Source organism: Pinus tabuliformis, chromosome 9, assembly GCF_031772625.1.
Source record: "Pinus tabuliformis cultivar Carrire ecotype Pingquan chromosome 9, CPIR1, whole genome shotgun sequence".
In the NCBI taxonomy this organism is placed as follows: Eukaryota; Viridiplantae; Streptophyta; class Pinopsida; order Pinales; family Pinaceae; genus Pinus; species Pinus tabuliformis.
Window position 1 is genome coordinate 95,050,094 of NC_142307.1, and position 25,645 is coordinate 95,075,738.

A 25,645-nucleotide genomic window follows, 5' to 3' on the forward strand; every position below is an offset into this window, starting at 1 on the left:
CACAAGCTTACCTACCCTAGGTTGATGATTTATTTTGACAAATTATAAGTCTATAATTTGACTCAACATTTTGGTGTCGTTTCTGGGGAGGTGCTAAGGGATAATACCGAAAGTCTTTTAGTATTATTTGTGTTGTTTGAAATTTTAAGGACTAGGGGAGTCGAAATGGTAAGATGAAGGGTAATGCCTACACACCTGCAGAGGTCAGAAGTTCACAAAAGTCGTGTCCTAATTACTTGGTAAGTAGTTTTTCTTTGAAATTGTTTGCAGTAGATGATAGGATCCAATATTTACAAATGTCGTTTGTGGTGGTGTGAGCACCACTTCCTTTACTAAGAAACTGGCAAGGAAAATGATGTCTACAAGAAACAAGGCAACAAGGGAAGAAGAGTCTGAACAGGAGGTCTATGGTCCTGAAAATAACTCAGCGCATATTCCTATTTAAGAACCAAAATTTCAAACCATTGATTCCAAAGAATTTGTAGTTTACAAAGGTCCTACTCCTTTCGGGTCCAATAGGCTCATGAAGAAGGAACTAGTAATACAGATGGAGGCTATGGTAAGAAGGAAGAGGAACTGGTCACATTTGAATTTCCTATCAGGGAGACTAGTGGAGCAACTCAAATGAAGAATATTCCTCCCTCAGCCTTGCCTAACTTTCATGGAGTCTCTAGTGAATATCCTAATGCCTTTTTGTTTGAGTTCGACGTATTATGTAGGAGCTATGACTATTCTTCCAATGCTCAGAAGTTGAAGTTGTTTCCTGCAACATTGAAGGATGCAGCTCTTAAGTGGTTTATGGGGTTGGCTTCAAACTCCATTACAACCTGATATAACATGAAAAAGGTATTCTTGAAGAAATACCAATGTTATTGCAAAACTAGGGACCTCAGGGAAGAAATCTTTTGCATGACTCAGAAGGAAGCGGAGAGTCTTGAGGATTTGGCGGAAATATTTCAGTACAATCTACAGAGATCCAAGATGAATAAACTAAGCAAGGACACCAAGACAACAATTTTTCTCAAGGAAATCATACTAGAATCTCTGGAGATTTTAAACTTAATGGGAGGAGCTGACATATCAAAGTTAAGTTATGATGATGTGTGTGATCTATGTCGGCGATATTCAAGAGGAAATTCTAAAGTGGGAGGAGGAACAAGAGATACTTCTTCCAGGCTTGTCAAGTCAGTTGCTAGAGCTGGAGTAACCAACGCTGAAATGGGTAATCTACTTGAAAATTTTAAGAGTGATATTCTTAGCACTTTATCTTCACAATTAGATATTTTGCAGGCTAAGAAGAAGCAAGAGAAATAGGAGGAACTGGAGAAATACCTAGCCCTGTTCTGTTCGAAATGCAAGAAGAAGAATGTCTTGAGGGAATGTCCTACAGGCAGTATGGAGGTATGCGGAATCTATGAAGCTGAGCATTCCATTCATCAATGTCCTTCAATTCTTGAGATTAAAGTAGCATATCTAGCAGATCAGGGAGTTGTCAATGCACTTTATGCAATGGCACCTCAAAGACCATGGAAACTGCGTCCTACAAGTATGTCTCAATCACATTTTCAAGTTCCTTATACTCAGAATCAGATGTGGAACATTCCAATGCCTTTGCATCCTTTGCCTCCACAACAGCCTTGGCAGGGGAACTTTTCTTATCCTACTGCATAGAATTTTCCCTCTCAAAAATTTTATCCATCGTAGCCCACACCGTAGCAAATGATTCAACCTCAACAGTAGCAACTTCAGTTGCCTGCCCCACCAAATCAACCTCGTCCCACACAACTTTCTGCTCAACCAGTTTCTAACCCCAACAATAAAATCATCCAATCTGCTCACAACATTGGATTGGTCACTTATCCCACTTTTTGTACCTATTGTATTACACCACAACCAGTGCAAGAAATTTTTGTTCCTGTGTTACAGGAATTTCCTGTGTCGCTACAGGAAATTAAACTTAAATCGGGAAAAGTGGTGACTCAGCCTAGAAGGATTGAAGAGATTATAGGGGAAGATACTCTAGAAATTCCTAAAGTTGAAACCACACATGAACCAACAGAACAACCTACTTCAAGGCCACAAGAACCTTTCTCATCCCATACGGCCCAACCTCCTTTTCCAAATGTTGGGCTGTGTTATATTCTTTCCAATATAAGTCTCTAGTGAATAAATTGTTCCTACGGAAAAAGTTGTATAACCTGAGGATGAAAGATGGAGACTCGGTGACAGAGCATATGAACGCATTTAATATTGTGGTAAGTCAGTTATTTTTTGATGATGGATCCCACTTGGGATTTGAAACGTTGGTACGAAAATAATTCTACTGTGGATTCTCCGGTCAATTCAAAAGATAAAAACCACAGATCTCTCAAATCCAAAGTCAGTTATTATCTGTTGATATTAAAATTTCAGATGAAGATAAGTGCATCAGTTTGTTGTGTTCTCTACCAGATTCATGGGATAGTTTGGTTATTGTAATAGGTAGCAATGCAACTACCTTGCAGTTTCATGAAATAGTCTCATCCTTGCTGACGGAGGAGATGAGATGGAAAAATATGGAGAACCAGAATGGTGATGCCTTGTCTGTATGAGGACGGTCCCAGAATAGAAACAAAAATAAGTCATCGAGTGGGAGATCTAAATCTAGAGGGAGATCTAAATCTCCAGGAAAACCTGTAAAGGGGTGTGCTGGAAATGTGGAAAGGAAGGGTGCTACAAAAGGGACTGTAAATCTAAAGCTCCTGAGAAAGGAAAGGGATTTGAAGATGCTCCTTCTGCAGAGGCAAAAACCACCTCAAATGAAGGTGGGGATGTGTACTTGGCTTCTTCAAGTACACATGTACATCATGAGGCATGGTTGATTGACTCAGTCGCATTCTTTCACTTCACTATCCATAGAGAGTGGTTCTGCGGGTATTAGAAATACGATGGTGGTGATCTCTTCTTAGGGGATGATAGGAAGGCTAGAATTGTTGGTCATGGAAAAGTGAAGTTGAAGTTGCGAGGTGGAAGGGTTAGAACACTTCTGGGTTTTCTACATATTCCTACATTGTCCAGAAATCTGATTTTTGTAAGCAAGTTGGATGATGCAGGTGTAAAAACAGTGTTCGAGAAAGATACCTACAAGATGGTTCAGGGAGCACTGGTATTGATGCAAGGAGTTTGGATTGGAACTCTGTACAAGCTGCAAGGTAGCATTGTTTTTGATGGGTGCAACAATTCTATGGTTCCTGAAAGTGGAGCAGAAAATGTAGCGGTCTCTGGAGAAAAGACCATGCTATGGCATCAAAGGCTTGGACATATTGGAGAGAAGGGCCTTCAAATACTTCATGGTAAAGGGATGGTATAAGTTATGACTAATAGCTCTCTAGATTTTGATTTCTGTGAAAATTGTGTATATGGGAAGCAGAATCAGGTGAGTTTCCCTTTTGGTGGTAAGAGGGTGAAACTAATATTAGCTCTTGTTCACAGTGATGTGTTTGGACCTGTGAAGGTTCCATCACTGGGTAAGTTTGTGTACTATGTATCATTTATAGATGACTTCTCAAGGAATACATGGATATATTTCCTCAAGAAGAAATATGAAGTCTTTGTGATCTAGAATTGATCCAAGACAAACAATTAAGGTATTACAGACTCATGTGCATGGATGTGCCTATGCTATTTTATGCAATGGATCGATAAGATTGTGAAATACATAGGCACTGAAGCAGTTAGAGAAAAACATAACAGGCAAACATGTAAACACAACAAGTTTAATAAGGAGTTCACCCAACACTCCTGGGCTACATCTCCTGGTCCAGCCTTCAGTGGTGGCCTCTCTATTATGTTTTCAAAGCAGAGTTTTTACAATAGTGAGCTCAATTTGAGTCTCACCCAGCAGATATAAATCAGTAAGACTGTACTTGGATCCCCCAAGTCTCTGGAGTACACAGACTCTCCTTACTGAAACTCAACCTCTATTGGTCATAGTAGTATGAGCCCAATCTGAGACTCATACATGACAGGCATATACAGAGGAGTTTGCTTGAACCTCTCAAGCCTTCTCTGGAGTACACAGACTCTCTCTGACTCTCTCTGGCTCTATCTGGCTCAATGCTGCCTTTTGCTTCTGCAAATCAGATCAGCTCCTTCTTTCTATTCTTAGCTTTCTGCGTCTAAATAACTCTTCTCACTACTTTCTCTCTGCTTTCTCTATCTTTGTCAGTTCGTGGCTTTAAAGCCAATCTGCTTTTCCAACTATTTGTTTCTTCTTCCTAGCTTTTCAGTTCCCCTGCCTATGTCCATTTGAATCCCTCTATTCTACATAATCAACATTGTGTAACGCCTCACGAGGAGGTGGCCACCTGTTCCATAACAAACTGAGTGTCAGTTCTCTTGGATGTCTTTGAAACGACCATTTTTATTGTTAACTCCAAGAATGCCCACGAACATGATCCTCTGCCAATGCATCATCCATGTCGGACTTCAAATCTTAGAAAACTCTGGCTGTTTACCCCGTTGAATCTGGTCATCCATTGGATTGTGTCTCTGTCGTCGATCTGGAGCCTTCAAATCCTACGGTCATCGTTCATATCAGGCGGGTAAGTAACACGACATTTACCTGTCCGATGTGAGTGGCTTTCTCTCTCTTCCGCCGGACGCATGGCACTCGTTGTGTGGAAGCGGGCGGGACTTGGTTGAAACTGCTTACCGCCTCCAAGCCCTTTCGATATCCTGTCAGTTTTGTGGAATCTCGCTCTGATGGAATCGGCGCGATATCCATTACATTTTATAACTCTTTGGGTGCAAGTCACTCAGGGCTTTTCCTTCTTTAAGGGGTTTGCTCGGCGATATGTGATTAGCGACTTGTCGCTAATCGCATATCAGAAACCACCCCCATTTCTCAAAAAGACCTCCCGTTTTTCCAATTTGTGACAGCGCGCGTTACCATGGGCCAACGGTCTGCACACTTAACCGAGGGCCCTCGTTGCTCCGCGTTGTTCACAAATTACAACTATTTCGAGGATATTTCTGATAAGCTCAATCCTTATAAGACTTTGAAACTTTGGCATGAATTTTACAGAGTTCATGAAAACTTAGAGAGTGTTTCTGGATCCAATTCGGATCACGGCCTTCCCACTGAAAAAGCTTTTGGACCACCAAAAGTTGGTTTTTAAGAATTGATCAAGTGAGGGTATAGATTCCTCACTTGCCCAATTTCTATCCATTTTGCACTGCTTGACTTTTAACCTTTGAGCCCAATCCTAAGGCACTCAACATCCCCTCTGTGCGTAGTTATCACCTTCCTCTCTAGGATTGTATCTTCCTGCAACTCATCGAGATATTCAGGCAACAGATCATCAATAGAAGGTAATTGACTTTTTTCTTCAGAATCTTCAATCAATGAAGGTTCAAATAGTCTCAAGCTATCTGCATTAACAACTGAGTAGATGTGCATGTAAGCTGGTAAATCAAGACGAAAAGCATTCTCACCAATTTTCTCAAGTATCTTGAAAGGTCCATACCTTATTGGCTTCAGCTTCTTACCTTCACCTTGCATTCTGTCTTTGCTAATATACAGCCAGACTTGATCACCAACTTGGAAACTATGCTCAATCCGATGCTTATCATGCCTTGCCTTGTACTTGGCTTGGCTCTTTTTAGTTGTTCCTGGTGAATCTCTTGGATTTGTTCAATGAACTTGGTTGCCTTGTCCACATCACTATGTCCATTAGCTGCTATGGCTTTACCAAAGACAAAATCCAAGGGAGACCTTGGGGTGAAACCAAAACAAGTATCAAAATGAGATCTTTGTGTAGAAGAATGTTTAGCTCGGTTGTAAGCATTCTGCACATAACATCAATGTTCATCCCAAAGCTTGGGATTCTTGTTGCAATAGGCTCTGAGCAACTAGATCACTGTCCTGTTGACCACTTCTGTTTGGCCATCTATTTGAGGATGAAAATCTGTGCTCTTCTTCAATCTGGTGTCCATCAATTCCCACAAACTCGACCAAAATTTCCCAATGAATCGGGAGTCTCGATCAGATATAATGGAAGTGGGTAATCCAAAATGAACTCATACATGCTGAAAGAACAACTTTGCAATTTGTTCAGCTGTAATCTGTTTATTACAAGGTATTAAAATACACATTTTGTTGAACCTATCCACAACAACATATAAATAGTCATGACCTTTTCTAGATTTAGCAGTCCCCCAACAAAGTCCATGGTAACACTTTCCCAGGGATGAGAAGGAACTAGTAGTGGAGTGTACAAGCCTAGTTTTCTATTGCTGGGCTTGCTTTTAGCACACATAGTACACCCTCTTACATATCTAGAAACTGTCTCATTCATTTTTGGCCAATAACAAATTCTTTGCAGCTGTGCAACTGTTTTACTTACACCAAAGTGACCTGATATTAGAGAAGTGTGTGCTTCTTGAATTATCTTTACTCTTTCAGTTTGTGGAATGCATAACTTTCCAAAAGGATACAAGAGTTGGTCCTTAACATGATAATCCAATGCTTCTACTTGTTTGCCATGACTTAAAGTTTCATATACATCTTTAAAATCTATATCTTGATCATACTATTCAATGTAGCTTTCATGCAATACTAAATTATGCTTAAGTATAGTAGATGCATTTATGATTGGTCTGGACAACCTATCTACAACTTTATTGTGTGTGCCCTTCTTATATCTGATAGCAAGATGAAACTGTTGTAGAAAACCCATCCACCTACAGTGTCTTGATTTTTGCAACTTAGTTTGCGAGTGTAAATATTAAAGTGTTTGATGATCAGTATGTATAACTGTCTCTTTGCCCATTAGATAATGTTTCCATTTTTTCACACTCTGTACTAATGCATACAATTCTTTATCATATTTGGGATAATTAACTACTGTAGAATTAAATGTCTCAGAATGATAACATATGGGTTTACCGTGCTGCATCAACATTGCTCCCATGGCATAGTCACTGGCATCCGTTTCAATCTCAAATGGTCTTGAAGATTGGGCAGTGCTAGTACTGGTGTTGTACTAATATTTTCTTTTAAGGTGTTGAAGGCTTTCCGCTGTTTGCCTCACCACTGAAACACCTTGTTCAATCTTTTTAAAGCATGTAAGGGAGCTGCAATCAAGGAAAAGTTAGAAATAAACTTTCTCCAATACTATGTTGCTCCTAGGAAGCTTCTAACTTTTGTAGCAAATTTGGGTTTAGGTCAGTTTACAATGACTGCAACCTTAGAGGGATCTATCTTCAGTTCACCACCCCCTACAATATGACCCAAATAATTCAAAGATGTTTTGCCAAATTCACATTTTGAGAGCTTAACATAAATATTTTCTCTTTTCAAAACATCTAGAGTCTGCTTTACATGCTTCAAATGTTCTTCCCATGTTTTACTAAATATAAGAATGTCATCTAAATATACAATGAAAAAATCATCAATAAAAGGTCTGAGTACATCATTCATTACTCTCATGAAAGTAGCAGGAGCATTAGTTAAGCCAAAAGGCATAACCAACCACTCATACAATCCCTGCTTTGTTTTGAAAGCAGTCTTCCATGCATCTTGCTCTGCAACTCTGACCTGATGGTAGCCACTATGCAAGTCCAACTTGGAAAAATAAACAGCTTCTTTCAACTGATCTAATAGATCATCTATGCGAGGAAGGGGATAACGATTTTTTATCATTATCTTATTCAGTGCTCAATAATCAATGCACATTCTCCATGAGCCATCTTTCTTTCTCACCAAGACAATTGGAGACCCACATGGCGATGTGCTAGGTCTTATGAACCTTTTTTCAAGTAGCTCCTGTACCTGCTTCTTGATTTCTGCATTCTCTAAAGCGGACAACCTTTTATACCTGTGGCTGGGATCATTGTTTAATCCCCTGAGTCTGACCCCAAATCTTTCTAAATAGTTGCAGCAATATTCTTCTTTTTTCCATTGAACTTCTTGGGACCCAGCTCTAGATGTAGAATCCAACAATGTTCATCATCATGCCCATCCTTCTTACAGTGAGTGCATGAATATTTGGTATTTTGTACATCATTTGTCTTCCTCTCTTTCCATTTCTTTTTACTCTTTTCCTTATTCTTGCTTGCAGTGGGTTTTGATGATCCCCCAACTTCTGGGTTCACATTCTTTCCTCTAGCCTCTAGATGTGTAGCCTGAACAGGTACCTCATCTATGCTAGTGGGATTAAACATGAGAATGGTGTGCTTTAAATAGCTGTGTAGACCACCTATATACTTCATCAAAGTTTCAAGTGAGTCTAAAGAAATTCCTAGAATCAAATCTCTTTTCCTAAATTCTTGGGTGTAGCCTTGTACACTTTGCCCTTTTAATTGGTGAAGAGTTTTCCAGCTCATCATGGCTTGCTGCATATAGGCTAGTGGATAGAATTTCTTTTTAATCGCAAAACAAATTCACTCTAGACAGAAAGAGTTTTACCATGCTTCTTCATGTTAGCTTGTGTCCTGCCTTCCCACCATACCAAGGCAGTGCCTCCAAGGTGTAGGCTAGCCAACTGAATCTTAATCTTGTATGAATCAATGCTCTGCACCCTACAATATACATCAATCTATCTAATCCAATTATCCAGCTTCTCTGCATTCAACTCTCCATCATATATCGAGAAATCAAAATTAACATCTAATTTAATCAAAGATGTTTTCCTTTTATTTTCAGGGCTACTAGGAGGTGTGGGAAACTTTTCTTCTTTCCCTTTGCCTTAGAGTGGTCATGGAGGAGAGATTATTTTTCTCATTTATCTTGTTTGAAGTTTGATGAATCTTCATCTCTACCCTTCTTAAATTCTCTATACATTTCTTCTACCATGGCTTTCATGGTCAAGAAACTGTCCATGAACTGGGACTCTGATTCCAAGGGACTTTCTTCTAACATTTTCTTCTTATGATAGACTCTTCCAATTTCAGGGTTAGATTCAACCAACTCTCCTTCTCGTAATTTAAGCTTTGATCTAGTTAGCATTCAAAAACAAAATCCAGCACAAGCTTGTCTAACCTTAGTAACCTAGAGCAATGATACCACTTGATCTGGAATTGATCCAAGACAAACAATTAAGGTATTACAGACTCATGTGCATGGATGTGCCTATGCTATTTTATTCAATAGATCGATAAGATTGCGAAATACATAGGCACTAAAGCAGTTAGAGAAAAACATAACAGACAAACATGTAAACACAACAAGTTTAATAAGGAGTTCACCCAACACTCCTAGGCTACATTTCCTGGTCCAGCCTTCAATTGTGGCCTCTCTATTATGTTTTCAAAGTAGATTTTTTTTTACAACGGTGAGCTCAATTTGAGTCTCACCCAACAGATATAAATCAGTAAGACTATACTTGGATCCCCCAAGTCTCTGGAGTACACAGACTCTCCTTACTGAAACTCGACCTCTATTGGTCACAGTAGTATGAGCCCAATTTGAGACTCATACATGATAGGAATATACAGAGGAGTTTGCTTGAACCTATCAAGCCTTCTCTGGCATACACAGACTCTCTCTAACTCTCTCTGGCTTTAGCTGGCTCGATGTTTCCTTTTTCTTCTGCAGTTCAGCTCAACACCTTCTTTCTACTCTTAGCTTTTTGCATCTAACTAACTCTTCTCACTCCTTTCTCTCTGCTTGCTCTGTTTCTGTCAGTTCGTGGCTTTAAAGCCAATATTCTTTTCCGACTGTTCATTTCTGCTTCCCGGATTTCCGGTTCCCCTACCTCTGTCCATTTGAATCCCTCTGTTCTACGTAATCAACACTATGTAACGCCTTACAGGGAGGTGGCTACCTGTTCCATAACAAACTGAGTGTCAGTTCTCTTGGACGTCTTTGAAACGACCGTTTTTACCATTAACTCCAAGAATGCCTGCGAACATGATCCTCTGCCAACACATCGTCCACGTCGGACTTCAAATATTATACAACTCTGCCTGTTTAACACGTTGAATCTGGTCATCCATCGGATTGCGTCTCCACCATCGATCTGGAGCCTTCAAATCCTACAGTCATCATTCATATCAGGTGGGTAAGTAACACGACATTTACCGATCCGGTGTGAGCGGTTTTCTCTCTCTCCCACCAGACGCGTGGCACTTGTTGTGTGGCATCGGGCGGGACTTGGTTGAAACCTCTTACCGCCTCGAAGCCTTTCCGATATCCTGCTAGTTTTTTGGAATCTTGCTCCGATGGAATTGGCACAATATCTGTACATTTTATAACTTTTCGGGTCTGGGTCATTCGGGGCCTTTCCTTCTTTGAAGGGTTTGCCCGACAATATGTGATTAGCGACTTGTCACTAATTGCATATCAGAAACCACCCTCGCTTCTCAAAAAGACCTCCTGTTTTGCCAATTCGTGACAGCATGTGTTACCATGGGCCAACGGTCTGCGCGCTTGACCGAGGATCCTCATTGCTCTGCGCTGTTCACAAATTACAATTGTTTTGAGGATATTTCTAATAAGCATGATCCTTATAAGAATTTGAAACTTTGGCATGAATTTTACAGAGTTCATGAAAACTTAGAGAGTGTTTTAGGATCCAATTCGGATCACTTTGACATGTTTAAAGAATTTAAGGCTCTGGTGGAAAACAAGATAGAGAAGAAGATAAAGGTGTTAAGGACAGATAACGGTGGAGAGTTTTGCAGCAAGGAATTTGAAGAATTCTGTAAGAAGTGTGGTATAGCACAATAGAATACTACTCCATACACACCTGAGCAAAATGGAGTTGTAGAAAGAATGAATAAGACATTGATGGAAAGAGCAAGAAGCATGCTTAGTGGTGGTATGTTAGGACAGGAATTCTGGGCAGAGGCAGTGGAGACAACATGTTACCTGGTCAACAGATCACCTACATCAGCGTTGGAGGATAACACTCCACAAGAGGTATGGACTGGTAAGAAACCCTCTCTTTCACATCTGAGGGTATTTGGATGTGATGCATATGTACATGTTCCAAAGGAGAAAAGAACAAAGTTGGATAGTAAATTTTAAAAGTGCATCTTTATTGGGTATAAGGATGGTTTAAAGGGTTATAAGCTTTGGAACCCAGTAACAAGGAAGGTTGTGTACAGCCAAGATGTGGTGTTCAGAGAGGTGAAAAATGTTATTAAACATGAAGTCACATCAAAGGAACCTGAGAAGATAGAGTTTGAGCTAAAGGAGGAAGAATCAGACTCTACAGCAGAAGAGGAATCAGAAGATGAAGAGCCACAAACTCCGGTTGTGAGAAGATCAGTTCAAGAAAGAAGGTAGCCATAAAGGTATAGTCCATCTACTTTCTATTCAAATTTTTCTTTATCTATTACTGATGATGATCCTAGAACTGTGAAGGAAGCTGTAGATTCAGAGGATGGAAAACTCTGGAAAGAGGCCATGGTTGATGAAATGGAATCTTTGCACAAAAATGAGGCTTGGGATCGGGTGGAGTTGCCGGCTGGAAGGAAACCCATCGGCAACAAATGGGTGTTCAAGAAGAAGACAAATGCAGAAGGAAAGGTGGAGAAATACAAAGCTTGGTTGGTAGCAAAGGGTTATTCCCAGGTGTTGGGAATTGATTTTGGTGATATTTTTTCTCCTATTGCCAAGGTAGCTTCTATTAGATTACTTTTATCTGTTGCTGCTACTTTTGATTTTGAGGTAGAATAGATGGATGTGAAGACAACATTTCTCCATGGGGATCTGGAAGAGGAGATCTACATGAAGCAACCTGAAGGCTTTGCAGTGAAGGGTAAGAAAGAACTGGTATGCAAGTTAAAGAAGTCTCTGTATGGGCTAAAACAGTCACCAAGGATGTAATATCAGAAATTTGATACATTTATATGGGGACTTGGCTTCACCAGAAGCAAAGGAGATCACTGTGTATATTTTAAATTAATTGGTGACCGTGTTATTTATTTGGTCTTGTATGTGGATGACATGTTGCTGGTTGGAAATGACAAAGAAATTATCCAGGATTTGAAGACCCAATTTTCCTCCAAATTCGACATGGAGGATCTTGGTGCTACAAACTATATTTTGGGCATGGAAATTAAAAGAGATTGAGCAAAGAGGAAGCTCTGGTTAAACCATAGGAAGTATGTCGAGACAATATTGCAGAGGTTTATTCTATAGTATAGTAATCCGATGAAGGTTCCTATTCCTGTAGGTGTAAAGTTCTCTGTTGAACAGTGTCCCAATACACAAGAAGAGGAAGCAGACATGTCCTGTGTTCCATATGCAAGTGCAGTCGGTAACCTGATGTATGCGATGGTCTGTACTAGACCAGACATTACACATTCAGTGGGAGTCTTGAGAACGTTTATGTTAAAACCAGGGAAGGAGCATTGGACAACAATAAAGCAGGTTTTCAGGTATTTGTGTGGCACTAATGATTATGGTTTGTGCTACCAAGGATGACCAAGATTGGACAGAGTTTTGGATATTCATGGCTTTGTTGATGCAGAGTGGGCTAAAGATCTAGATCAGAGAAGATCTAAAAGTGGGTATGTGTTTAACCTATTTGGAGGTGCAGTCAGTTGGATGAGTAAGAAACAATCTGCAGTGGCACTATCAACTACAAAGGCAGAATACATGGCAGCCACTCATGCAAGCAAGGAAGCAATTAGGTTGCAGAGATTGTGTTCAAGTATGGGGTTAGTACAGGGAGCTCTAAGGATAGACTGTGATAGCCAAAGTGCAATTTTCTTGGCAAAAAACCCTGCTTACCATTCAAAGACAAAGCACATTGATGTTCATTATCACTTTGTGAGGGACATGATAGAAGAAAAAAAGGTGATGTTGGTAAAGGTGGACACTTTTAAGAATACTGCAGATGCATTGACAAAATTCGTGAGCTCTAAGAAGTTCTATTGGTGTAGAAAAAAATGGGCGTTACAGGGCTAGATAAATGAATAAGCTCTCCTGTGGCCCCCTGTGGAAAGAAAACAACAAGTGGGAGGATGTTGGGTTGTGTTATAGTCTTTCCACAACTAGCCCCCCTAGTTAACTGGGGAGTTAGAGGGGGGGCAAAGCCCCCCCTTCGTTGCACCAATTGCGCAGCGCTGGGGTCATAGGGGGGCAGAAACCCTCCCTATCCAGGGGGTTTGAGGGGGGAGGGTAGCCCCCCTCTATGGGGTTTGGGGCAGTGCCTCGGGGAAAATGTTTTTGGACCCTATATTAGGTGCATAAAACCTACCTATGGTTTTGTGCATGGTTTTCGCACATGGTTTTGGTCGTGATGGTTTTCGGTCCATGGTATTGGATGCTTCGGCATGTATATATATGTATTGTAACATTGAAAGGAACATAATGAAAAGTCAATCTGGTAGCCCGAGTTTTGGGATCCAGGGGAAAATCTTTGTGTATATGTGTTTTATGTGTTATGCTCTCACATTATTTATTTTCTATGTTTTAGAATTTTTATGCAGGTAATTTATCTACAGGGTTAAAACCTACATCAAAGAGGTTGGAAATGAAGTTAAAACAGCCCAAGTTTGATCTTGTGTCTGAACTAAGAAATGTGTGCATTAAGATCCCATTACTGCAAGTAATTAAGGGTATCCCAATTTATGCCAAAATAGTGAGGGAGCTATGTAACAAGAAAACAAGAAGACAAAAGAGATAACTCTCTACAATTCAAGTAAGTGGAAAGCTTGCAAGTTTAATGTCCGCTAGATTTGTTACTAAAAAATATGCAGACCCCAGAATCCCTGTGGTTACCACCTTTATCAATGGATATCCCATAAAGAATGCTTTAATTGATTCAGGTGCATCCATGAATGTGATGACTATGGAGACTTTATCTCATATAGGATCCTTTGACTTATTACCTACTCCCACCATGTTAGAACTAGCAGACAGTTCTAAGGTAAAGCAAGAGATGGTATTAGAAGACATTGTCATCTCATTAGATTCTTGGGAGTACCTTGCAGAATTTTATGTTCTTCAACTGAAAACCAACTTGGGAGGGAACCTTTTAATATTGGGGAGGTCGTGGTTAGCCACAGAAGATGCCTACATAGGGTATAGTTCTAGAAACAGGACCATCACTCATGGAGTTGAAACAAAGCACATTAACTTGTATCCCCCTGTTCAACCCATCTTGAGATCAGAAAATAAACATTGGGTTGAAGAAGAGGAGCATGATTCAGAATGTACCTGAACAATTTTGACAATAGCCCAATCCATGAGCCTTAAAGAAAATCTAGAAGAAAATTTGGTAAATTGTTGTATTTTTAATCTTGATTTTTCGCAGCAATTAGAAGGGCAGTCTAGTCATAATTTGGATATCATTACTGATCTGTAGGATTTTCATGAACATAGTATAGTAGTTGAACTACATTCAACCCTCTTATCTACATTTACTACATATTCCTTGACTAAATGGGGGAGTAAGGTAATTGAAATTTTTCTTGAAAAATCTTTAAACATTAATTCTGTGTTAACCCCTAAACAAGAAAAACAGTTAATTCAAGCATTGAAAAACATTTCAGACACATTTTCTTGGGAATATACAGATATGAGAGGAATTCACCCAAACACATGCATTCATCATATCTATATAGAAGAAAATTCTAGGCCTGTGAGATAGCCACAAAGGAGGATGAACCCCGATTTAAGGAAAGTTGTGAAACACAAATTACAAGAATTGTTAAATCTGGGGTTCATTTATCCTATCTCAGATAGCCAGTGGGTATCTCCACTAGTTATTGTCCCCAAAAATAATGGTAAATGGTGAGTGTGTGTAGATTATAGGGAACTGAATAAAGCTACCATAAAAGATCACTTTCCCTTGCCTTTTATAGATCAAGTTCTTCACACTTTAGCAAGGAAAAAGTATTTTTCCTTCCTATAAGGGTTCAATGGATACAATCATATTAGGATAGCTCCAGAAGACCAGGAGAAGACAACATTCACATGTCCTTGGGGTACCTATGCATATAGGGTATTACCATTTGGTCTATGCAATGCACCAATCACATTCCAACGGGTAGTCCTTGGTATTTTCTCTGACCTTTTGCATGATTGCGTAGAGGTCTATATGGATGATTTTACAGTAATGGGTGATACTTTTGAAGAGGATTTATATAATCTAGAGAAATTTTTGCAGAGATGTAGAGAAACTAATCTTTCATTAAGTAATGAAAAATGTTTTATGATAATGTCTGAAGGTATTGTTTTGGGTCATCAGGTTTCTGCTGCAGGAATTAAAGTTGATCCAACAAAGATTGAATTTATTGTAAAGTTGTCCCCACCAAACAGTAAAAAGGGAGTTTGAAGTTTCCTTGGTCATGCAGGCTACTACATAAGGCTTGTTGAAAATTTTACAAAATTAGCCTCTCCATTGTTCAAATTATTGACTAAAGAATATGAATTTCATTGGAATGATGAGTGTCAAGCTGCATTTGACACACTCAAGGAAAATATTTCTTTAGCACCTCTCTTGAGAGGCCCATATTGGAAATTGCCCTTTCATATTTCCACTGATGCCTCTGATTCAGCCATAGGAGCAATATTGGGTCAAAAGGAGGATCCTGTAACCCATGCTATTTATTATGTTAGTAAAAATTTAACTAATGCAGAACTGAATTACTTAGAGGCATTAATTCCTTGCTGTAATTTATGGTATTAATAAGTTTAGACACTACATCACGAGCTATGAAGTTTTTGTACACACAGATCATTCTGCCATTCGATATCTTAGGAACAAACAAGTCACTAATGGCAAGATTACTAGGTGGATTTTGTTGCTACAGGAATTTGACATCATAGTATTGGACTAACCAGGAAAAGAAAATCGTGTAGCTGATTTCTTATCTAGGCTCAACCTTGTAGGTGAGGACGTTCTTGTTAATGATAGCTTTCCTGATGAAAAATTATTTTCTATTTCCGTCAAAACACCTTGGTTTGTAAACATGGCCAACTACCTTGCTACAGGAAAGTTGCCACATTACATTTCATCTAATAAGAAAAAGAGAATTATTAGGAAAAGTGTTCATTACTATTGGATTAGGGGAGATCTCGTTTTCACTGGACTTGATTTGATTATTCGCAGGTGTGTCAAGGAAGATGAGATCTATGAAATCTTGAGAGCCTGTCACGATGAACCTTGTGGAGGACACTTTGCAGACAAGAGGACAGCCTATAAGATCCTTCGCTCAGGTTACTATTGGCCAAGTCTTTTTAAATATGAAAAAGAGTATGTCTAGAAGTGTGATAGATGCCAGAGAATGGGGCAGCCTGTACAATCAGACGAGATGATTTTGTAGCCAGAGGTTCTCATAGAACCTTTTGAGAGGTGGGCTCTTGATTTTGTAGGTCCCATCAATCCTATGTCCAAAGGTAAGAAGTATATTTTAGTTTTTACTGATTATGTTATGAAGTGGGTGGAGGCAAGAGCACTACCTAGAGAAACAGAGAAAGCAATGGTAGATTTTCTTTTCTCAGATATTTTTGTAAGATTTGGGGTAACTAGGGAGATAGTTACTAATAAAGGTACTCATTTTGTGTCAAATATTATGCAGGAAATTGTGAAGAAATATCAGATTACTCATCGGAAGTCCACCCCTTACCATCCACAGGCCAATGGGCAGGTGGAATCAACAAATAAGGTGTTGGAGACAATCCTTACGAAGACAGTGCAATTACATAAGAAGGATTAGTTTGACTGAATTCCTGAATCATTGTGGGCTTACAGGATCACATGGAGGAATACCACTAGCTTCTCTTTGTATGAATTGGTGTATGGAAAGCAAGTTTTATTTCCCATTGAATTTCAGATCGGAACTTTCAAGATGGCAGTAGATTTGGGTATAGACCTTGATGAAGCTCAACATCAAAGAATCTTGCAACTCAATGAGTTGGATGAAATGAGGTAGGATGATTTTCAGCATAATGACTTGATCCAAAAAAAACGGGCTAAATGGCACGACAAGTACATGAACAAGAAGCAGTTCAAAGAGGGAGACTGGGCTTGATTGTATGATTCAAAATTTAAGAACTTTAAAGGGAAATTCAAGACACATTCGCTAGGCCCCTATGAAATTAAGAGAGTTTTTTATAATGGATATGTTTGGGTTAAAACCATTGATGATGGGAATGTTACCTTCTTGGTGAATGGGCACAAAATCAAGCTATATCAAAAAACCCCAATCTAAGGAGGAATTTGTGGAAGAAATTGTGAAGAAAAAAGAGTTGGAAATGGTGGGAGAAGGAGTCATTCCTTCCACTATCTCTTATCAATTTCCTACTGATAAAATTAGCTCACTTTTTTCCTCCTCATGCTCAGTAAACCATGAGAGGAATGCCTATTGGGTACAAGTTTATCCCTTTTTCTAGGCCCAATGGACTAGTTATGGAAAAGGAGCCCCTTGGAGTCTTCTTTTCCAAGTATTTCAAACTCTCTAAAATTGAAATCTGGTGAGCATGGACTGCCCTGGGCTCACTAAAACTATAGGTCAGTAGATCCTCTGGGATCCTCTCAATAAAAAATAAAAAAATCAGTTACTTTTTGGATTTCTCGTGTTGGACTGATGTGGGATTTCTTAAGAACATCCTTCCAACAATCTTGGCCCATCGACATCAGCAAATTATCTAGGTGTAAGATCAGAGTCTTATGATGCCTTGAAGCTTGTATGCCCTATGACAGGTTATCTCACTAGTAGCAATGGGGAATCACTATGGCTCCTTGACTGTTGGATCCTACATGAGGTTTGACAACAGCTCATAAATTCACACCTGATAGGATGCATCAACGTACCTTGGTCCTCACTCTCATTAATAGCGATGGGCCTTGCATTGGTTAACAATTGAACTTAATGGTTGGTAATATAATGAGATCATTTCACATTCGAAAAAAGCATATTCACTCATGTGCAATGAACTGTACATAAATGGGGGAGAAACGATTTTTCCTATAGAAGAATTTCCTGCAGAATGTTCAGTAGTCATGGTTCCATTTCCTGCAGCAATGTCCTAGGTTTCCTGAAGAACAAAAGTCATAGACAGAACATTAGTTTAAATTATTTGATAAAGTACTGACAGTTTTATTATTGGTCGAGGTCATGAATTGTGAGATTATACATATGATGTAATTTTTAAGTGGGTTATCATTTCAAAAATCAAGCAAATGTCATCCAAGGACTGGACCATTGGAAGGTAAGCTCGGTAAGGTACAACCAGTGACAAGACACTTAAGGTAAGAGGTAATTGATGCTTTAATTTTAAAAATTTGTGTGATTTAAGCTATGGTAACCCTTGCGGAAAAACATGGTCGTAAACCATTGCATCATAAATTAAGCTCCATGCCTGATTATCATGACTCTGACATGACTGATGGTTGTACTCTCGATATCCTTCCACAAGTCAGATCATGATGATAATCATGATCACGACCTATTTCTCGAAATCTCCATGCTCTCTGATATTTCCAATTTAACCCTCCCTAGTCGAGCGATCCATTGTGAGTCTTAGCCCAACATTTATGTGAGTTGCATTCATCATGTCTCTCCCGTACTTCATTATTTCAAAATTGCATGCCCCTGTCTGAATCGAGCTGCAACGACCTGCACTGTTGGAAGCCGACCCTCGCAGTAAAGCGAGACTAGAGAAAGCAGGATGGTTAACATTGTTTCAAAAATTCAATGGCCACAATTCAGAGGTTACAAAGTCCTTCGCCTTGAATTTGAATGGTAACAAAGCACAAGTCGGGAATGTCTAGTTTAGATTAACAAAGGATTTGGTCGCTCGGGCATGCAGAATTACATAGGAGGGGGAATGTTGGTTTAAGAATATATGTTTCAATAAGGGAATGTGCACATCCTTTCTATAGAAGGAGCATTCAAACCCTGACTGGAGCAAAGGGATTCTGCAGGATTCCTAAGAAGTGAGTATCGTCACCTATTATTTTTTCGGCAGAAGTATATAACATGTGAAGGTCACTTTGGTCTCGTGTTTTTATTTCACATTCAACTTCTCGCACATTTTAGAGATAAGCCTTTGAATTTTCCATATTATTTGAAGATGTACCTGATGAAAATGTCTACGGTCGCTAAGGAAATGGCAACCCATTTGGAGGAAAACTTGTATCACCATGGGTTGGTAAAAATCATCCTAATGGAGGTTCTAAAGGATAAGAAGAAGACGTGGGAGGATTTTCTGGCTAAGAATTATTTCACGGAGGATGAAGACTTTGAGCCTTCAAAGCCCATGGAGGAAACACCAGCGAAAAAACCAAGGAAGATGCCATGGACCTGTGGGTCACAAACAAAGGAGGACGAAAAAGATGAAGAAGTGGTGGTGACTATGGTGACTGTGGAGACTGCAAGTAAAATGCCTAAGTTGAATGGAACTTACACCCCCGCTAAGACATTCACAAGGAGCCAGGCTGTCAAGCTGGCTATAAAAGACACTGTAGAAGGGGAGGTACTGCCCGAGAAATCTGATAAAAATAAAGAAAAGCTTCACGACCCACCTAAAGGAAAAGAGAAGGTAGAGACAACTGAATTCATTTCCTTCCAAGATCCCCTATTGCATGAGAGTGGACATGAAATAGCAAAAGAACAACGAAGAGAGGAGGACCTTAGTATGCCCCAATATTTCCAAGGACATCATGAAGGGGAAGTAACTCCCCAGAAAAGGCAGTCTCTACAAGAATTAGAGGAGATTATCACTGAGCTCATTGTTTTGGAATGGGCTTTGAGGAAGGAGAATGAGACGCTGAAAGAAAAAAGCATACGCATGTAGAAAGAACATGATGAATGCCATAAGAAGGCAACCCGAATCATGAAGAAGGAGTAGGCTTGGATTGATCATCTGAAGAAGAAAAATGAGTTATACATAGGTCAGATTTAGGCAGAATCCAGTGGGAACCAATTGGATCAGTTGGCTGCAGTAGCTGCAGCCTAGGGCAAGGACTGATTTCCTTTTTTTTTGGAGCGTGAAACATTTTTTCTTGCATAACGGACATGCAAGAAGCCAGGTGTGGGGGAGATGTTGAGACCCAGTTTTGCCTAATTTTGACAACTTTCCTATACTTTATCTCTCCCATTTTGAACTCTCCTTGATGTTGGGTTGTGTTATATTCTTTACATGACTAGATCCCCAGGGAAAACAAATTTGGACCCTATATTAGGTGGGTGGACCTACCTATAGTTTTGTGCATCGTTTTCGCACATGGTTTTGGGTGCGATGGTTTTCGGTCCATATATTTTGTAGATCCGATCAAGGGAACTACGATTATGTTCCAATCCACGGTTAACGGATTGGGGTTTATGGATGCTTCAGCATGTATATATATGTATTGTAACATTGAAAGGAACACAATGAAAAATCAATCGGGTAGTCCCGGTTTTGGGATCGAGGGGAAAATCTATGTGTATATTTGTTTTATGTGTTATGCTCTCGCTATTTTTTATTTCTATGTTTTAGAATTCGTATGTAGGTAATTTCTATACGGGGTTAAAACCTACACTTAACCCCTAATTTTTCTTATTTCGGTTATATCATCTAGGTTTTGGCCAAAAGGGTGCTATATGCTTGAGGTATGTAAATTAACATAAAAAGTGTCATTTTACCTTAATCTGAAGTATTCCTTAATCTATTTGTTTCCTTATTGAATTATCATGCCAACTAATTTAGAAATAATATGCATATTTTCTTTGGTTTGAAACAGTCCCGCAATTTCCTGTAGACGGCTCATGCGGTCACATTTCCTGCAGACACTGCGAAATTCCTGCAAATGCAAATTCCCTACAAACGCCGAGATTTCCTACAACAAAATCGACTGTTAGTTATGTTCCACTTACTTCCAAATCAAATGAGAACATGGGTTTTGTGGGGAGTTTGTCATACATGGATGCTGTCCTATTGGCTATTTCAAATACACCATCGAAACTACCTAGATTTTCATACCTCTTCTCATTGGTTGCATGAGGAGAAACTCCAGCTATGTAACGAATTTTGTCTAATCCATGATTTCAGTCATGGATTAGACTTAGTAAGAGCTAATTTTGATAATCTATATCATTATTGATAGCTAATAGCTTAGTTTAGTATTTTTCCTCATTCGAGCCAAATATGGGCTTTTGAACTTGTATAAATTCGATTATGTTTCATATTGTAAGGGCTTGAGTTTGCTGATAGCACATATCCGATTGTACTCGGCTGTAATATATTCATATTAATATAATACTTGATGTTTTGTCTATTCTACCGAGCAATCCCTCTTACTCTTGAAGGGGTTGTGAGTGAGGGAGGGCCCCCTTTGCTCACAACCCCCTTAGTTGTAGTGTGTGTGCATTTTAATTCCTTTATGTAGTAATAATTTGTTTACACAGTTGATGTACTCTTTCTGACATTTCAACATCAAGTTTCCATTGATTGAATGTTTAAGTTTCCATGTTAATGTGTTGATTTCATTTAATCAAAGATTTTATTTACATTGTTAAATTGATTTCTTTATTGTTGTAAGTTTGATTTCTTACCTTTTCTAATCAACATCAACAATAGTCAAAGTTGTAGAGGGATGTTTGAATCCACTCCATAGCCTTTTTCTACCAAATGGTGATGCAAAAAAGAGACATTAGTTTTATATATGATTGACTGGTTTGATTAGTAAACACTCAAGGTATTAAGCCTACATATATTTTGCACAACATCTCACAGGCTTACCTACCCTGGGTTGATGATTTATGTTGACAAATTATAAGTCTATAATTTGACTCAACAGATCCCTGGGTAGGTAACCAAAACATGTCTAGAATGGTGAGATCTGTGTGTATGAATTTGTTTCTCGATTGTATGCATGTTTCACATAAGGAAGTTGTTCATCCCATAACTTGGGATGTTTTCCACAATAGCCTCGTAGCAAATGTACCACGATGTAGTTAACGAACTCTGTCTGCCCATCAGTCTATGGATGAAATGTCATACTTATTTTCAGCTTAGTATCCATCATTCTCCACAAGATGTTCCAAAAATATCCAAGAAAGGGAGGGTCTCGATCTGACACAATAGATGTGGGCAACCCAAAATGGACCCAAATATGTTGAAATAAAAGATAAGTAGTTTGCTCAGTAGTGACCTGCTTTTTACAAGGTATTAAAATACACATTTTACTAAAACGATCCACGGTGACCTAAAAATAATCGTGACCTTTCCTATACATAGGAAAACCACCTACAAAATCCATGGACACACTTTCCCATGGTGGACTCGGAATAGGGAGTGGTGTGTAGAGCCCAATTTTTCTATTAGAGGGCTTTGAAAGAGAACACAACACACAACCCTTTACAAAGTGTTGGCTTAGGGGGTCCTCACCCAAGTTCAGAGTTAGTCATCCCAACCAAAAAAACCTACACTACTAGCCCTTTTGGCAACAACCCGCATAGTGTAGGCTGCAGTCTCACATGAAGCAGTATGGGGGGATACAAGAACCAAGTTTCTCCATCCAGAAACTAGTGTGATGTCTTCCAGTGCCTTGAATCTGCCTCCGTGCAAATCAATAACTTCTAGGGAACATCACTAAAACTTAGTTAAAGTGTCCTTCAGACCTTCGTGAAGGTCCACAATCAGTCCTTGCAGACTCTTAACAGTCGATTTACCTACTTACGCACATCAAAAAGTAACCCTAGATTGGGGTTAGTGTAGATCTACTTTATTCGTTCGAAAACATAAGAGAAATGATCTAACACTTCGTGGAAGTGGCTAATAATTGATTTCATACATTATTAAGATAGATTCAATAAATTCGTGTAGCATTGAATCATTATTTCATAAAACATGTCATTCATTACAACATATAACATAATAGATACAAATGGAAATACTCAGTAATTATTTGGAAAATTGTCTTTATTGATCTTCAATTCACTGATTATAGACTCAAACTACCCTATGCACACAACTTCAGGGGTCCGCGCACTCAGCTGTGGACTCTACCCATGCCTCCTTGCACTCAACTGTGGGACCTCCCTTCTCTACCTAAGCATAGGAAGCAAAGCCTTCCTGCCTTAGCTCCTACCCTAAACTCTTCAATGAACCCCAATTCTCTATCAAAACTTAACTTTAGGCTCACTAAGACTCGACTATTTATAGATTTTTCCGTACAATGACATGGTCCGCGGACCATGGGTGAATCTCAAAGTATAGAATTTCCCACTTTAGATCAACAGATTATGCAATATACTAAAGCAAAATATAATATCTACTTCTACAACAAACTTGTGGAAGCTTAATCGAATATGATCAAGATCAAATAGAACACATATAACTGAGAATGAGAAAGCAATCACACATGAATACAGAAGAATACTCTAGGGAAAGCCTCAGCTAAAAACCTTGATCTCTGTAATATCATACAAGTGGAAATATGTTCAGATTACACAAATCTTCAGCTCACAAGCTATCCAGCTCTTAGTACAATTGAACAAATGTAGCTCACAGACTGAATAGACATGACATATGCCTTCCTCCAGCCCTCCAAGCCTCCTATTTCCTTGTGCAGTTTCTCTTGGGGTCCAATGTTGCCACCTTGTGTATTAGCCTCATCACACAACCATCAAACTCAAAAGTAACTGTGAAATCTACAAGAAATGAATTCCTTCTGCACGCAAGGGATATCCTCAATGGAATATTCCTGCAACTGATAGTACATTGTCCCATCACCTGATCTCAATTGGGTCTCTGACTGAACTGACATGTATGAGTTATTTATGAGAGAATATTCAATTATCTGAAGTGCGACAGTTACATGCATGCATGCATTAACTAATTGAACTCACAATCATTTCCACAAACTGTTGGAACTAATCTAACTAGACTTAACTCAGATAACTAAGCTAACTAATTACAACTCAAAGTACAACTCATCCCGATCTCCTTAATCAAGGGATAGCTTCCTCAATCAATGGAGAAACTGTTGCATGTCTTCACATAGACTTCATGTTTGATTTCCTACAACTAATTATCTCAATATGAATTAATTAATTATTTTACAAACAGCTGCTAAGATCAAATTCTAATTTTAATTCTCAATTTTAGTTTAGGGACTAACTAAAATTGGAATGTATCCCGAAATGATATTTATAGCAGTGCTATTTTTAGCACTTCTATTTTTAGCATTTCTTGTTGCTATTTTCAACACTCCCTCTCAAAAAGAAAGGGATTATCAGTAACCCTAATCCTGGCTCTGTGGAACTCGAACTTGCATTTTGACAATGCCTTAGTCAAAATATCTGCATCCTGTTCCTCGGTCAAAATATACAGCAATAACATGATCCTCTTCACCACGTAGTCTCGAAGATTATGGTACCGGATATCAATGTGCTTGGACCTGTCATGAAAAACTGGATTCTCAGAGAGTTTGATACAACTCTGATTATCGCAGTAGATCACAGTTGGATCCATCCTTTGATTAAACAATCCCACTAGAATCTTCCGCATCCAAATGGCCTCACACGCTACCTAATTGGAAGCCATGTATTTAGCCTCTGCTGAGCTAAGTGAAATTGACCTTTGTTTCCTGTTGTACCAGGAAACAACAACTGAACCTAGGTTGAAGATTCCTCCAGAAGTGCTCTTCCGGTCTAATGGACTCCTTGCCCAATCCACATCTGTAAAGCCCTGAAGCTTCACTCCCTCTGTCTGTCTGTACCACAATCCATACTGAGATGTGTCTCTGAGGTATCTCAGCACATGCTTCGCTGCCTTCCAAAATAGCTTAGTAGGCTGAACCATAGCTTGACTCAGCTGGTTCACCGCAAAGCATAAGTCTGGTCATGTGTTCACTAGATACATTAGTGAACCCACAAGCTACCAATAAATAGTAGCAGCCACTACCTCACCTGAAGTAGAATCCTTCTTCCTCTAGTTACCAGCTAGAGGAGTCTGCATGGGCTTGCACTTCTCCATGTGGAACCGCCTGAGTATCTCATTGGCATACTTTCCTTGAGACACAAAAACTTCCCCATCCTTCTACCACACTTCCATGCCTAGAAAGTAGTGCATAAGACCCATGTCTTTCATCTCGAACTCTCTTGCAAGGTCCTCCTTGCAAGACTTGATCAGCTGATCATCACCTATCAAAATCAGATCATCGACATAAAGAACAATGATCAATGGCTTACCTTCTACCATGATGTGGTAAAGGTTCGCATCTGCTTCACTCTTGGTGAAGCCCAACCTGGTGAAATAGCTGTCGATCCTGGTGTACCAAGCATGGGGTGCTTGCTTCAGCCCATACAAAGCCCTCTTGAGTCGGCACACATGCGACTTACGATCGAAGGTTTTGAAACCTTCTGGCTGCTCAATGTACACCTCTTCCTCAATCTTCCCACTGAGGAATGTTGTCTTCATGTCCATCTAATGGATCTTCCAACCCATCTGAGCTAATAGTGCCAACATCGATCTAATAGATGAGTACCTTGCTACATGAGAAAAAGTCTCATCATAGTCGATCCCCTCGACCTGTGAGAAACCACGGGAAACAAACCTTACCGTATGTTTCTCAACACTGCCATCAGCTACCTGATTTACCTTGTAAAGACATCTGGAACTCACCACTAACTTGTCCTGAGGTCTTGGGACAACATCCCAAACACAGTTCTGAATGATGGAGTCATACTCCTCCACCATTGCATCAACCCAGAT